At 45.3% G+C, this 15072-nt stretch overlaps 1 long non-coding RNA gene across 4 annotated transcripts; it reads left to right on the top strand.

The window, feature by feature from the left end:
- The first annotated feature begins 1383 nt into the window (after positions 1-1383).
- On the top strand, positions 1384-13568 carry LOC129382196 (uncharacterized). Of its 4 annotated transcripts, XR_011894899.1 has the most exons (5): positions 1526-1692; positions 6091-6173; positions 11469-11864; positions 12910-13016; positions 13454-13568. It is a non-coding gene; the product is annotated as an uncharacterized lncRNA (long non-coding RNA). The 4 variants fall into 4 exon arrangements; XR_011894898.1 differs by having other exon boundaries at positions 12910-13568; XR_008610281.2 differs by lacking the exons at positions 1526-1692; positions 12910-13016; positions 13454-13568 and adding an exon at positions 1384-1466 and having other exon boundaries at positions 11469-12896.
- The last annotated feature ends 1504 nt before the right edge of the window (positions 13569-15072 follow it).

Below are 15072 nucleotides of genomic sequence, written 5' to 3'. Positions count from 1 at the left end.
TCCTTCCGTCCGCCCGTCCGTCCTATCCGTTACGCTGACGACGGCGCAAATCGTCGTCTTGAAGTCGTCGTGGCTTTCGTGTCGTCGTCAGGCGTCCTTCTCATCCCGAGATTCACCCTTACCGTAGGACGAAGAGAAGTAACACTTTGCCCACAACCACCGCTTTGTACATCATTGCGATGTATATAATTTAAGCCTAGCGAGCCGCAGCTTATACAGCACGGTCTCTTGAGCCATAATAAATGTGCCAGCGAGTGCAACTGTGTTTTGCGTAACGAAACAATAAATAACGATATACCACCTCTGTTCACATATAGTTACTCTAACTTACTATAGTTATATGTAGTTATATATAGTCGACTCATTATTATTATTATTTTCTCTGTGTTTATTCGCGTGCATTTGAATAAGGAACTGGAAGCTCGTCTAGTGACGAAGTTTCTTCTTAATACAGAAGGGCTTCATTGCTGTAGGTTTACCATCGGCTTGTCATCTGCCGTGGTAGCGTAATGGTTTTGGCGTTGGGCTGCTTAAGCCAGAGGGCGCAGGGTCCAATCGCGGCCGTGGCGGCCGCATTTCGATGGGGGCGAAACACAGAAACACCCGTGCATTGGGCACACATTAATGAATCTCAGGTGGTCAAAATCCCAGCTGGTCAATAGCCGAGAGCATGCGGTTGAGCAGCTCAATTGTCCTTGTTGTTCTATTTGTGCTTTTAATCACAACGTGCTGTGTAAAGACAGAAACTTGCAATTCACCTTCACCGTAGGACGAAGAGAACTAACATTTTGCCCACAACTGCCACTTTAAACATCATTGCGATGTAGATAACTTAAGCCTAGGATGTGAACATCGTTTTGGATGTGAACGTCGTTTCGCATTAATAGCGAAAACGGGTGTTCATTATTCGATATCGATTCTAGAAAAACAAAAATTCGATATTCGATTCGATTAAGACTCGTTTTCTGGCACTACTCAATCTACATTCGATTTGGCCGGCGAACGTTCCCATCTAGTGCCACAAGACCGGCGCCAGTTCAATAGATATATAGTTGCGCCAGAGGGAAGTCCTGGCCGCCAGCGAAGCCGCGGCGGCGGCCTTGGAGGAAGCGGCCATTCAAGGATGCCACACGCTCATTTTCGCGTGCTACTTTGCACCCGGCAGTGCGCTGCAGGAAGCGATTGAGTGAGAAAAGGCGCGACCGATAAAACACGAAGCCGTGTGTCCGCGCGCCCAGCTGTTCTCTCTTTGAGGCGTAGTCGCACTGTATTCGAACGTCATAGCAGCGCTGGCTGGCTGGCTGTAATATATATATATATATATATATATATATATATATATATATATATATTCTTTGTTGACAGCCCAACCGATGGCTAGATGGAGGATCGAGGAAAACTTGCGACAGCGCTGCTATGACGTTATGATATGCTACTATGACGTGCTATAATATATATACATGTGTGTGAGTACGTGCATGCGTGTGTGGGTGGGGGGGGGGGGGGGGGGGGGGGGGAAGAAACGAAGAACTTTTTGGAATCGGCTGGTGGACCAGCCTTCGTCAGAGTACTGTAATTGTGATGGCCTCTGCCAAAGGTCGCAGCGATACCAACGTGCTGGGCAGAAAACGTTGAGAGCGGGGGCCGACGGCCAAGATTTCAGCGGCACGAGATCGTCACGGCATTCGCAGTGTAACCACGCAGTTATTACCATTGCGCCTTGCGTTTTATTCGTCGTTTGGGGCTTACGGTTCACTGCTGACTACCTAAGCAAATAAATTCTGTAGCTGTTACGCGGCAAAAGCACGATCTGATTACGAGGGACACGGTAGTAGTGGGGGACTCCGGAATAATTTGGACCACCCGGATTTCGTTAACGTGCACCTATTTCTAACTACATCGGTGTTTTAGCATTTCGCCCCCATCGAAATGCGGCCGCCGTGGCCGGTTAAATACTTGTCTCTCGCTTAGGCAGCACACGAATCAGCTGTCTCGATTCAGGCAATGCAGTTTAGCATCTTGGCAGCCTTACTAAACGATGTGTATAGTTCTGTGGCATTGCACTTAGCTCCTACAATGAACACTACAATCTAACTACTTACGTGCAACTGATGGCGGGCTGTTTCTTTGTTTCATTACTACGATTATCATTACTAGATACGACCGCCCATCCTTTGGTCCTTTTCTTGACTAGCGCCCTAGTCGAGCTGAAATCCAGTTGATAATGGCGTGAGAAGTATCCAATGACGTAAATAAGCCTCTTGCTGCCAGATACTCCACTGTATCTTGATACTTCACTTTGTCTTGAAATTTTAACAATTGCTACTTGATTCGTTATTTGATATTCCGATTCGAAATGCTCGATATTCGAACGCCCTACAAATATCTGCATGGTTGATGATATTTATAACTTCACAGAGCGGCACATTAGTTTTGAGAAACGCCCTACTGGGTGGGTTATGGTCATGGACAACGAGGCGACCTTCGCACATCACCTCGAGCTACAAAAGACGTAGAACCTCGGTCGCTCACTGGGACGCGGAACCGGCTCTGCGATAGCGGTGCCATTCACGACATTGCTGTGTTTCATGCAGGTTAGTCTTCGCAAACCCTATGGCTTTTATGGCACTGTTGCATTGCCGGTTCCACCCCATTGCTTTTCGCATCTGTACGTTCTCACATAAATAATAGAACGCGCGTTTATTGTAGGCGTTGTCCCTTTGTGCTTTTTCGTCATATTGTTTTTATTTTTTGCTATTGCTTGTGTGCGATGATGTTGAGCTGAATCCCTGCCCTGATACTGCCCTTCTAATGGAACATTAAGTGGCCAAAAAAGAAATCAAAGAAAAATTGTCATCCATAGAATACTTCCAGGCTGAGCAACAGGTTGCTATGGCTGATTTAAGAAGCCGCTTGGGTAAACTTCAAGCAAAGATAATAAAATTGACGAGCTACAGACAGCACCTTCACACAGCCGGATAACAGTGCAGCAGAATCGTGTCGGAAGTTGCACTCTGATGGCTAAAGTTGACAGCATTGAAAACAGGGGCAGGCGTAATAATCTGGTATTCTATGGCGTTGAAGGTAATGGTGAACATGGGAGGGCAGTCAAATCTGAAAGCACATTGTCAGAACTGTACCGGTCTCATTTAGGAATAGAGCAAGTTAGCATTGAAATGCCGCACCGACTAAGCAGGTTTAGTTCACAGAGGAAACGGCCACTAATAGCTAAATTTGCCAGTTATAAGGACGAGCAGAGTATTCAAGTTAGGGCAAAGAAGTTTAAGGGTACATGTATTAGCGTCTCGGGGGATTTTTCGGAGACTGTGCGAAGGAAAAAAAGGATGTTATGGAATTACGCCAAAATGCACCGTAAAGAGGGTGATAAAGTAAGCCTTCGGTGTGGTTCTTTGCTTATCAACAACATGAAGTACACTTACGATGAGGCGCTTGATTCAGTAATACTATCAGGGTGACAGCGAAGCAAAGGTACCGAGCTCAAAGTATTGCTTGCCAATTGCAGAAGCATTGCAAATAAGGTTGTCGATTTCGCTAACTTTTTCATATGACTAATCCCACTGTCGTTCTTGGACCCGAGTCGTGGCTTAACAGTGAAGGTAGTGACAATGAAATCTTATATTATGCGGCTTATCGGAGAGACAGAGATCGATATGGGGGTGGTGTGTTTATATTGGTTAAACAGGAGGTTTATTCTAATAAATTAGAAATGGAGCCACGAATAGCTGAGTCTATCTGGGTGAAGTTACGATTGCAAAATGTAAAGACTGTGTCGGTCTGTTCCTTTTATAGGCCACTGGGAAGTCAGAGTAATGTAATCACTGATTTGAAAGAAGAAATTGAGGCAGTAAATGATGAACATATTATACTCGGCGGCGATTTCAACCTGCTTGAAATTGATTGGTCTCAAGAAAGTAGTAATGGTCGCATTAACAGTGGTTCTGGAAAAGAATTGCTACGGCTGCGTAGCTGTTTTTCGCTCCAGCAACTTGTTTTACCACCTACAAGAGGAAATAATGTGCTGGATTTAATATTTACTGATTTGCCTTCTGAGGACCAGACAACACTAATCGTACCTGGTGTGATTATAGCGCTTTCCTGTGCGGGCTGCACTTGCGCCATGTTAAAGTTATCGATAGCGGGGCAAGGCGATAGATAGCTATAAGAAGGCAAATACCGGGATGGTAACAGAAGCACCTGACCGTTACTACGATGTCTTTGAGACGCTATCAGAAACGTCCGCTGTAGAAGATATGTGGCTAAGGTTCAAATGTAAATTGTTTGATTTACGTGAACAGCACGTTCCCTCTTGGCTGATGTCACCTAGTCGCAGCAAAAGTAAGCCTTGGTTCACAGGTGATGTGCGAAAATTAGTCCGCAAGAGCCAGAATGCATAAAATAATTTTTTAAAAAGACAGGAGGGAAGGGCAAGAGAAACATTGCAAGTACTTACAACTAAAACGAGTGACGCCCTAAAATAAGCAAAGGCCAGTTACTTTGGAGCCCTAGACTTCAGAATAAAAGAACGCCCGAAAGAACTGTGGCAGATCTACAAAACAAACGGTAAGGATGATCCAACTATACCGACTATTGATGACGACGGCACTTTGGTGTATACCCATCGCCAGAAAGCTGAATGCTTTATCTCGTTTTCTACATCGGTATTTTCTACTCATGCACACGTGCTCGCGAATTTTCCTACTCTCTAAAAAAAGTTTACACCCTTTGTGGCTCATCTTGTCCCCAAACAATAATCGTCATCTGCCTTGCTTGCGTTTCCTCTCTTGAAAACTCGGCGCTCGCTACTTTCCTGTCGGGAATGCTGTGTCAAGCTGATAACGCTCAAGTCGTTCGTGACTAGGAAGTACCGGGCTCGCAGCGTTAAAAAAAAGGAAATGCGGGCAAGGCAGATGATTATTGTTTGGGGACAAAATGCAACCCAAAGGGCGTAAACTTTTTTAGAGTGTAGAAGAAGTTGTGATGTTTATATGGAAAAGGTTGTGATTAGTCTGAACGGAATCGAAACTATATTAAAGAACTCAAACCCTACAAAAGCCAGTGGTCCAGACGAAATACCAAAATGCTTTATTAGTATCATGTGTGCGCTCAGTTTCAAAATATTTGTATCTGCTGTTTACAAAATCGATTGAGCAGGGCTGCCTGCCCTGTGATTGGAAAAGGGCAAATATAGTACCGGTGCACAAGTCTGGACCACGAAATTTAGTGTCCAATTACTGCCCCATGTTGTTAATTAGTACAGTGTGCAAAGTGCTGGAACATGTTCTTTTCTCCAACATAATTAAATATTTAAATGAGATTCTCCTGCTAAACAATCGCCAGCATGGTATCCGCAGTGGATTTTCCTGTGTCACGTGACTCACAAAATTATCTCATGATCTGGCAAGTGCATTGGATAAAGGTGGAAGAATCGATTGTATATTTCTTGATTCAAAGAAGTATTTTATGTTGTGCAGCATGATTTTCTAATAGAAAAGTTGTCATGGTATGGCATTGACACTACAGTAATCAATTGGATAAAAAATTATCTGCAGCCTAGACGTTTGAGGGTTGTTGTAAAAGGAGAGAAATCGGATGAGACTGCCGTGACTTCAGTAATACCACAGGGACCGGTGCTTGGCCCACTGCTCTTTTTTATTTATGTGAACGACATTGTTCATAATATTAAATCTTCTGTGCGCATGTTTGGAGATGACTGCGTATTGTATAGAGTTATTAATAATTTAAATGATTGTGCAACATTGCAAAGGGACATTCACAGGATCTCACAGTGGTGTTCAACATGGCATATGAACCTTAACGTAAAGAAAAGGGTGCACATGTGTTTAACTGAAAAGAAAAGGAATCAATTTCAGTCTAATTATAACAGTAATGGTATACAACCGTTGACTGCGTCAGAATTTAAATATTTGGGAGTGTACTTCATCACTGATATAACTTGGACGTGTCACATTGATTACATCACTGCCGAAGTGTCTCGGGTCTTAGATTTTATGAAAAAAAAAGCGCATAACAATTTCCATTCATAGGGAAGGCTCTTCTCTATCTTTCCAGTGTCCGGTCAATACTTGAACATGCCAGCATGGTTTGGGATCCTTGGACACGAGTGAACATAGACAAACTGGAAAGAGTACAGAGTAAGGCTGTACGATTTGTATTTAAAAATTACGCGCGAAATTTTATAGTGACAGAGGCCAAAAAGAAAATTGGGTGGGACTTGCTACAAAAACGACGTTTAATTCATAGATTAAAACTGTTCCATGATCTCTTTCATACAAGAACAGGTATCATTAACACGAACAACTTACATGTGCCCAACTACGTGTCTATGAGAGTTGATCATGAACTCAAAGTAAAAGAAACATTATGTAAAACTAACGTGTTTAGTAAGTCCTTTTTTCCCAATACAACTCGAGACTGGAATCGGTTACCAAGTGATATTGTGAAAATAACTTCAAATGAAATGTTTATGCAGTCGCTTCATGATGTAATATTCTAGACATTAACATGTTGTGCCGTTTTAACCTGCTGCCTGTATTATGTATCTTTTTTCTTTTATGTAATACCCCCCACTGTAATGACAATCGATGGCGCTGTGAGTACTTTGGTAAATAAATAAATAAGTGGTTTATTTTTGGCACTTGTGGTTGTTTAACGTGCACTGACAGCTATATACATACATTGCTTTTAAATTCTGTGCACATCAGAATGCGGACGCCGCGGCAGGGAATAGAGCCCGTTACCTCATGCTTCGTAGCAGAACCGCAAGGTTGATAGTAACTCGTCCAGTGATGATGCGTGTCGCACATACATAGGTACCGGTATACGACGTGCAAACCCTTGGTAATGTGCAAGCATTGCGCGTTGGTTGCAGAAGCGACGAAGAATAAAAACAAAGTGCAGTATTTTCCCGAAACTTGCTTATGGGACGACCAAGCTATACAAGGCATTGCCAGTGGAATTCGATATGAATCCCACCGCTCTTAGAGCTTAAGAAGAGAGAAATTTAGAGAAAAACACTTTATCTTAGCGACTCCTAGTCGGATTTATCGCTGCGTTTAAGTTTAAGAAGAAATGGCTATATAGGCAGCGCCTGTGGACTGCATTAGCATTCTGTATCACAGCTGTTTCCCAGAGCCAGTAAATAAATATGGCGGTAGGTGACCGATGCGACGCAACGTTGCTGCTCCGTCTGACCCTGAAGGAAGACTCCGCGAATGCATATTCATTCCGCACTGAAATTGCTGAATCCCTCGTTTAATAATGTTTTACTTTTGATGAAGGAATATAAACATGACTTGAGGATACTGAAGACGCCTTCATCGTCGCTGTCCCCCGCTTTCATGACTTACCCCACCGCCTGCAGATATAGACATTTGCGGTCCGGAAAGCTACAATTACGCTGCAAGAGACGCCTGCAATCAAGGGACTTGGTTATGACCAATCTGTGTTTTCTCTCGTGCAGATGAATTGTCTCCATTGTTGACTCCTTGCCGTGTCTTTTGTTTATTTATTAATCTGCACATGTGAGGAGCGTAGTGAGTGCAACAGGTGCAGGTGGAGAGGTGGATTGTTGACGTGCATATCGGCCGAGTGCATATACTGGATGACCGAACGACAATCGTCACTGATGAGAGGCAGTGATGGCCACCCCTGAGCAATGAGATGGGTCAAGAATTGACATTTTGCTTCCTTAACAACGTGGAACACATTGCACGCTGAATGGGTCTTGCAGTGACGGTGTGATGTCGCAAACAGAATATCGATGCGCCATTAACACCATGGTATACCATACATGGCGGACGTCGTGCAACACGATTACAGAGCAGGGTATGGCTCTAAAACATCAGGTAAAGGTTTCTAAATGCTAGTACCCCCCTCTGATTTCTTTTCGCTTGGTCAGTAACCGTGGTCATTGTCTTTTTCTCGTGGATACTGACGAGACAAGCCTCCGTTGAGTACTTGGCTATACGTATAGTCGACCCTGTGCAAACGGCCAGTTATTGTTTTTTTCCCATTTCCGCTCACGCAAAATAGAAGAGACCCTCAGCGTACCCTGCACCCCCATCCTACCGTATCTCTCTATAGCCACTCTTGCGAAGTTAGTTTCCCTGCATCTCCTTCCGTCCTCTTTCTGCATAGCAGCACAGCTACACGCTCACGCGCTGAGTGTTTCCCTCTAGGAAGGATGCGCACGCTGAAGCAACCGTTTTATTTTTCGCTTCTTCCCCCTTCTTATCAACATCTGTATTGGCAATACGTCCGCCTCTTTACGCGACTTAAATGCGCAACATCCGCCAATACTGAAGTCTTGTGCGGAACACTGAAGGTAGGGAAAACGAGGCCAGGAGATTGCATCTGGAAACACTCCAGAGGTCCTACTGGTTTTTTTCAGCGAAGGTCAGGTCAGCTTGCCGAGAAAAAAAGAAACCGCAGAGTCCCAGGTGCGCAGTCGCATGTAGTAGATATACTGTTTAGTATAAGATCTATAAACACCGACATAGCAAACAGCTAGCAGCAATATAACCATTGGCATTGGCGTAACAGAAAACTTTAGCGCAATCGTAAAGTTGTAGGTCGCAAAATATACAGAGTCGCAGACCTCAGGCCCACAAGTTTAGTCCGGCAGGATACCGTACCGTCCGTAGGACTGCACAGCTATCTTTCAGTGCAGGTGCCTAAATTGGTCCTACCACATGCCAGATTCGAGCGCAAACAAAAAAAAAACAGCAAATTAGAGCAACTCTTGCACTTGATTACTTGAAATTTCGACGCGTGATCGAGGCGCATTCTGGCGCTAAATGTGCCGCATTCCCCGAGCTAAGTCTCTTTGTTTGAACCACGCAATACCAGTGTCGTACAAGCACCAGCTATGCTCCTTGTATCTGGTTCCTGGCGATGCGTGGGCTTTAGGCAAGAGGTGCATCGATAGCCAAACCGTGACTCTGAGCGTAGCTGCACACCGTTTTTTTTTCCTCGAACGGCCACGATGAATTACACGTGACACAGGCATTAACGAGTGTAATTACCTGAATTTTTTTTGTGACTGCACTACAGGGGCGCAAGAAAAAGGAGAAAAAAAGGCCTTGGCCACACTTGCCGAATACATCGACCAATCGCCTATTGCGCCGTTGTTTGCTCCTCAACAGCTGTTCTGTCATGTCGGCACGTAGGCAATACACACCTGAGCAAGAGATACCAATGATATAATGTGACATGGGCCGCGGAGAACCCCGGGTTGTTGACACACGTTTGCTGCATGCTCATTTTTTTACACCGATGAGACGTGACCCGTGAGCAGCGAAAACACCCTTCCACCGCCTCCAGAAATGGGCAACGTGGACGGAGGGCGCGTCAGTGACGGCGGTCACGTTTCTTTGGTGCTTATTATCAAATACCACAGCATAGTGCAGTGACTGGCATGCGAAAAGCAACTTCATCCGTCCTGATTCAGTCCCGGAGACGGCGACGCGAAAAGAAAGTTCAAATGAGGCACGGTGCCCGATAGGGCAGCGACGGCTCGTCAACAACCGCGGATAGGCAAGAGTGATTAATGAATATTCATTGGTGTATTGGCTGCGGCTCGCTGTCACGTCGCTGTCGTGTCGTGAACCTTATGTGCTTTTTTCTCGCAAGAGACGCCGTAGAATTCGATACCTCGAGAAAAATGGGAAACACCGTCGCCTGCTAAGGCCGTCACGTGCTGCATACCGGTCAGGGCCATCTTGCCTATAGCATGTTACCCGGTTCGCCTATGCCAGCACCAGCGTACGTGGCTTGCCGAATAAGCAAAATCGAACGATCCGAGACGTCTCCAGTATCCGGCCGATTAATTAGCTATCGTTTGATGCTCATGGCATGCATGTATGCTATGACCTGGTTTGGGGGAGGCGCCGTTGAGTTTCTTCGCGAGATGGTAGAATATATTTTGCAGCATTCGTAATGTACACGACACACTCAACGCGTAAGGCGCCTTTGCCCAACCCCCACTGCTGGGTAACAAATCGGATGCTCTTCTGGTTGACCTCCCTGCCTTTCCTGTCCTTGCTTTATCTCTCTCCCTCACTTCAAAGATAAAGCTTCAGCACTGGGTCGAAGCTGAGCTAAGGCTAGAATTTGACCGTCTTTAAACCAGTCATCACTGTTAGAATAACACAAAAAGGAAAAGGGAAAATTAAAAAAGAAATACGCCGGCAGGTCGTCACAGCCGGCGGCAACCCTCCAACCAAGCTTTCGCCGGTTGACACTTTAACAGTGTACGGAGAACCTCGTAAAGCGGCGTCAATATGCTGACGTATACGGAAAGGCACACCACACTGGATCCGCTATCTGAGCATCAGCTAACCGGAGGCTGTGCTTTGTACCTGTGAGAATAAATAGATATCTCCCTTTCATTCATGGTGCTACCGCTTTACGCCAGCACATATCCCGTCACCAAGCAAGCTGTCGGTGCTTTATCTTTCGACAGCGGTGAAGAACTCGCTGAAAGTAACGGGATTCCGAGGATAAGATCGAGTGGAGTTGGTATACTGACGTCGCCCAAGAACGCAGTGCATTACATTCGATATCTGATGATCAGCTAACAGGAAACTCTGTATAGTAGTCCGATTCACAAGTGTTTACTATAGAACACGGCAAAGTAAAATACAAGCGCACGTTTGACATGCCGGTAATAAATCAATTACAACGCATTGAATGGTTAATCTTTGAGCTGTTATATATATATATATATATATATATATATATATATATATAGCGCCGTTAGTTTGATGACTCCTATTAAAACGAGAAAAATAACAAAATTCTTCCAGATCCAGCCTTTCTTGAAAGGTTGTTTACTTTATGCAGTGCTTTCTACTTCTGGGTAACATCGCGAGATTAATTGAAGTCACTGAGTGACTGTTCCAGTAGTCGGTATACATTGCTACCACTACGATGTCAGCGCTCTAATTTATCACGCCTGCATTGTGTCGCTTTTTGACGGTGACCGTACTTTTCTTTTTTTCCTCGCTCGGCACAGGATGCGACTTTCGTACTGACACGTCCCCCCCCCCCTTTTTTTTTTATTTTATTTTCTTTTTCTTTAACGGAGCCTCTAGACGTGATGGTACCCTCAATTTGGCTGCCGCGATGACGTCAATGGAAACCATCTATAGGCTAACTAAAGCCTCATTGCAGGCAATCTACAGCCTCAGTAGACTCACTACGGCTGTGAGCCTGTCTCCTCGACCAGACCACCACTCACCCAGCTCCTTCCCCAAAGGTCTATGACACTGCATGACATGTTCTTCCGGCAGCTAGTACAGTATATGTGGCGGTGTGACAGGCCTTCGTGAACAAGCCTCATATTATTTTTTTTTTCTTCTTGCCCCATTCTTTCACCACAGGCACAAGAACCCTTACTTACTTTTACTTTTTTTTTACTTTTACAGGCACAAAAACCCTTCTAACTTCTGCATAATTTGACGGGCAACCAAGGCATGTAGAGCTAATACAGCTGAAGACTCCCGAACGACAGCCAGCTGTGACAGTATCGCTGAATTGCTATAGGCACTGCATCGCGTAAACCCAGGTCAGCATGTCACCGATTGTGCCGTCCGAATACGCTAGTGTTCAACTGCGAGTGCAAGAGCGTCCTAGCAAATAAAACAGGTGCGTGAATTCACGTGAAGTAGGGCGTGTACCATCGTTTGATTTGTTTCAATGAAAGACTGATAATAAAAGATCGTATACACAAGAAAAATGGCGTCTTGAAACCTGCCGTGACGCGTCGCAGTTTTCAGATATGAAGGGCGCATACGCTGGCGAAGTCTGACCGAACAGCGGACGTGAGTAACGGACTTTTTTTTTTCTTTTTTGTCTCGCAATCGAGTTTTCTTCGACGTGATGTGAAAAGCTCCTTGAACCGCGGTTTCCACCAAAGCGTGCAGTTATCTGACGTGGTTTATTGTGATATTAGCTTTTCTATTCAGTTTTGATGTGCGCAACATCATGCAACCACACTGTCATTTTGCAGTATGTACGCAACACTGCGGCCTCAGCAGGGCGCTAGTAGTAATAAGCATACGTCCTCATTGCGTGCAATGCGCGCAAAATATTGGACTCCGTCTCAGCTTGTTTTTGAAACCTGGTGTTGTTGGCTAGACTGCGAAGTGCTTCAGACTTGCCTTCTCTCTTTCTTTTCTCCTCCCCCTCCTCCTCTTATAGTTGCTTTCTGCGTTAACTATAGGGCTACGATTAGGTGCAGCCCGTGGCGAACGCTACGCGTTAGAGAGTTTATCACGCTTGTGTCATAATAATGTGTCACTGAAATGGAATCTACGAGGCAAGCTGTGCTTCTCGAGACGCCGCCTGAGACTGCATTTCACGTGTGCGCAGACGACACTCTAACGCGTCGTCTGTTTGACGTCTCTCGGTCAACAACTCCGGTGCGAGCCCTACTAAACTATCTTTCGCAGTAATGTGACCTGGATTACGCTTCAGACGGGGCATATAGACGCTCGTACGCGGAGAAACGCGCGATGCATTCGCACGGACGCGCTCGCGATTGGCTGACACCGGCTGCAGCTTCCGGTATAGCAGCGCCATATTATTGTGAAAAAAGTGCAGAAGGGCCCTCGCGAGAGCTCGAAGTCTACCGAGAAGTGCACGACGCGACCAGACGCGACGTTCTCGTGGTAGGGCGTCAGCGTGACCCCGCCGCTGCAGACGGCGTGCCCCGTCAGTCACTCGTCGTCAGTCGTGAGCAGCGTTACCTCAAAGAAAACCGCCGTGAATGAAATATACAGTAGCGCATCACGCCTGCGCGGAGGAAGGCTGTAGCGACGACATCTGACATAACTTCTTGCATTCTTACGCATTTCTTTTTTTCAGGCGGCAAGCGTTATGTACAACAGCCCGGAAGTGCAGCCGGCGGCAGACGAGCGCGCCCCATTCCAACCCGACTGCTTCCGACGTCCGATCGTGACCGATTCGAAACGGTGACGACATCTGGGTGTAACGTGACAGCACCGTTCTTTTTTGTTTGGTGTCGTTTTGTTTTTGTTTTCCTTTCTTCGTCTGCTTGCTCGCCGGACGCTGCACTCTGGTGCACTCGATGTCGCTTTGCCGTTGTAACACTTCGCGGCTAATTCATTCTCTCCGTGTGCCTCATCGATCACCATCTTATCGGTTGTTTTTTTTTCCGCTTCGAACGTAGGTTGAGGCGTTTTTACGCGCATTGCATTCCAAGCGCAGCCTCAACATTAGGGCCCCATTTTGCTAGCCTTATAAATGTGCAGTAATCATCTATGCGCCTGTATATCGTTTTTGTTCTTATTGTTTTACTAATCGTTTCAAAGCAGGTTTTTTGTGTACACATTGGACATATGTGACGCGTTGGGCTGAATTGTCATACCAGTTCCTGTTATTGACGTAGAACCACGGGGTTCCAGTATTTCTCAAGGTGAACACTCAAGCCAAAGGATGTAGCCTGAAACTCAAGCCATCGCACGACGTTGGGTCACTAATAAAATCATTATTCTCTTTGTCAACTGATCGTAATGAGTTTTTCCTTGGCACGTACTTCCATTGTGCAGTGAGAGGAAATAAGCAGTGAATGAACGATTGAACTCGTGGATCCCCTAGAGCCCATAGAAACATCGCTACATGTTGCACCCCGTGATCAGGCTTCCTTTTATTTTTATTTGACATTATCTATGCACTATATATCCCAAATAAGGCTGTAGAAAAGAGGCGCAACCTACATGTTGCGAATTCAAATGCGCGAATTAAACGTTGTCCCGCGACTGACAACGCCATGCTGGACCCGGCGAGAATACCTACACAACCAAAATGGTCCCACACTTGTGGGTGCAAACATCTAGTCCGAAAGTTGACTCGCTTTGAGTGTAAAATATTAACAAACCAATGGTGTCTGCGAAACACCCTAAGCCTAGAGTGTTCTTTGCCTCGATAGTGGATGTGGGAGTTCATTAACAGGCAGAACTCGGGGAGTGGAGCACGCTTCGTTATGCAATGTGCCAATGGGCACCATATACGTGCAAGTAACCTGCTGTGGCGCCCACTACATAGCATCATTGCAGAGCATTATTAGAAAACATTTCAGCCACGTTCGGCGTCGCTAGATGAGGAGATAGCACTTGTTAGTTTCCAAGAAACAGCGCCAGACCGGGCCTATTATGTAGGCACAGGCCTCCTCGCTCAGCACAATCCAAATGTTATGCACCAAAAACAGCCGATATATATATATTGTCACGTGGTCGTGACGGCAAAGAACACAGTAGCAATACTGTGAAAGGGTAAACTAGCTTTTATTGGGCGAACCTGTGCCCACAAAACAGGCTACACTTAAAGCACAACGAGAGCGGCGAACACAGTCGGCGATCGTCGAAAATCTGCTCAGCGGGTCAAGCGCGTCGGCTTTTATAGAGCAGTCATCGAATGTTCCAGACTAAAAGTTGGGACCCGCATGCCTTCTACAAAGATCTACACCATTCGTGTCAAGCGATGAAATCAGATAACACAAGGTTCGAAGACAACAGACAGCGGATAGAAGCATCGATAACTATCCAGAAACTTCGGATACATGCATGCGCGTCCCGCGCTGTGCGATAACATTTGTTAGGCGGCAAAACGTGTCGCCCGATAAAGACAAGCACACGTGTCAATATATATATATATATATATATATATATATATATATATATATATATATATATATATATATATATATATATATATATATATATATATACATATATATATATATACACACATATATATATATATATATATATATATATATATATATGTGTGTGTGTGTGTGTGTGTGTGTGTGTGTGTGTGTGTGTGTGTGTATATTTGCTTTATCGAACGGTTGTTGGATTTTCCCGATGTTCCCACGAGAACAAAGTGCGCATGGAATGACAGCTTCGGACGGGCGCGTTTGTAGTAGTAGTTCCTCAAAAGACGGCAAAACCGTCGTGCGTGAGTGCGTCTGCTCCAAGCGCGCACGGACGTCTTCCAACCGCGCGC

This window comes from Dermacentor andersoni, chromosome 6 (genome assembly GCF_023375885.2).
Source record: "Dermacentor andersoni chromosome 6, qqDerAnde1_hic_scaffold, whole genome shotgun sequence".
Classification (NCBI taxonomy): domain Eukaryota; kingdom Metazoa; phylum Arthropoda; class Arachnida; order Ixodida; family Ixodidae; genus Dermacentor; species Dermacentor andersoni.
This window is presented reverse-complemented; position numbering and strand designations above follow the sequence as displayed.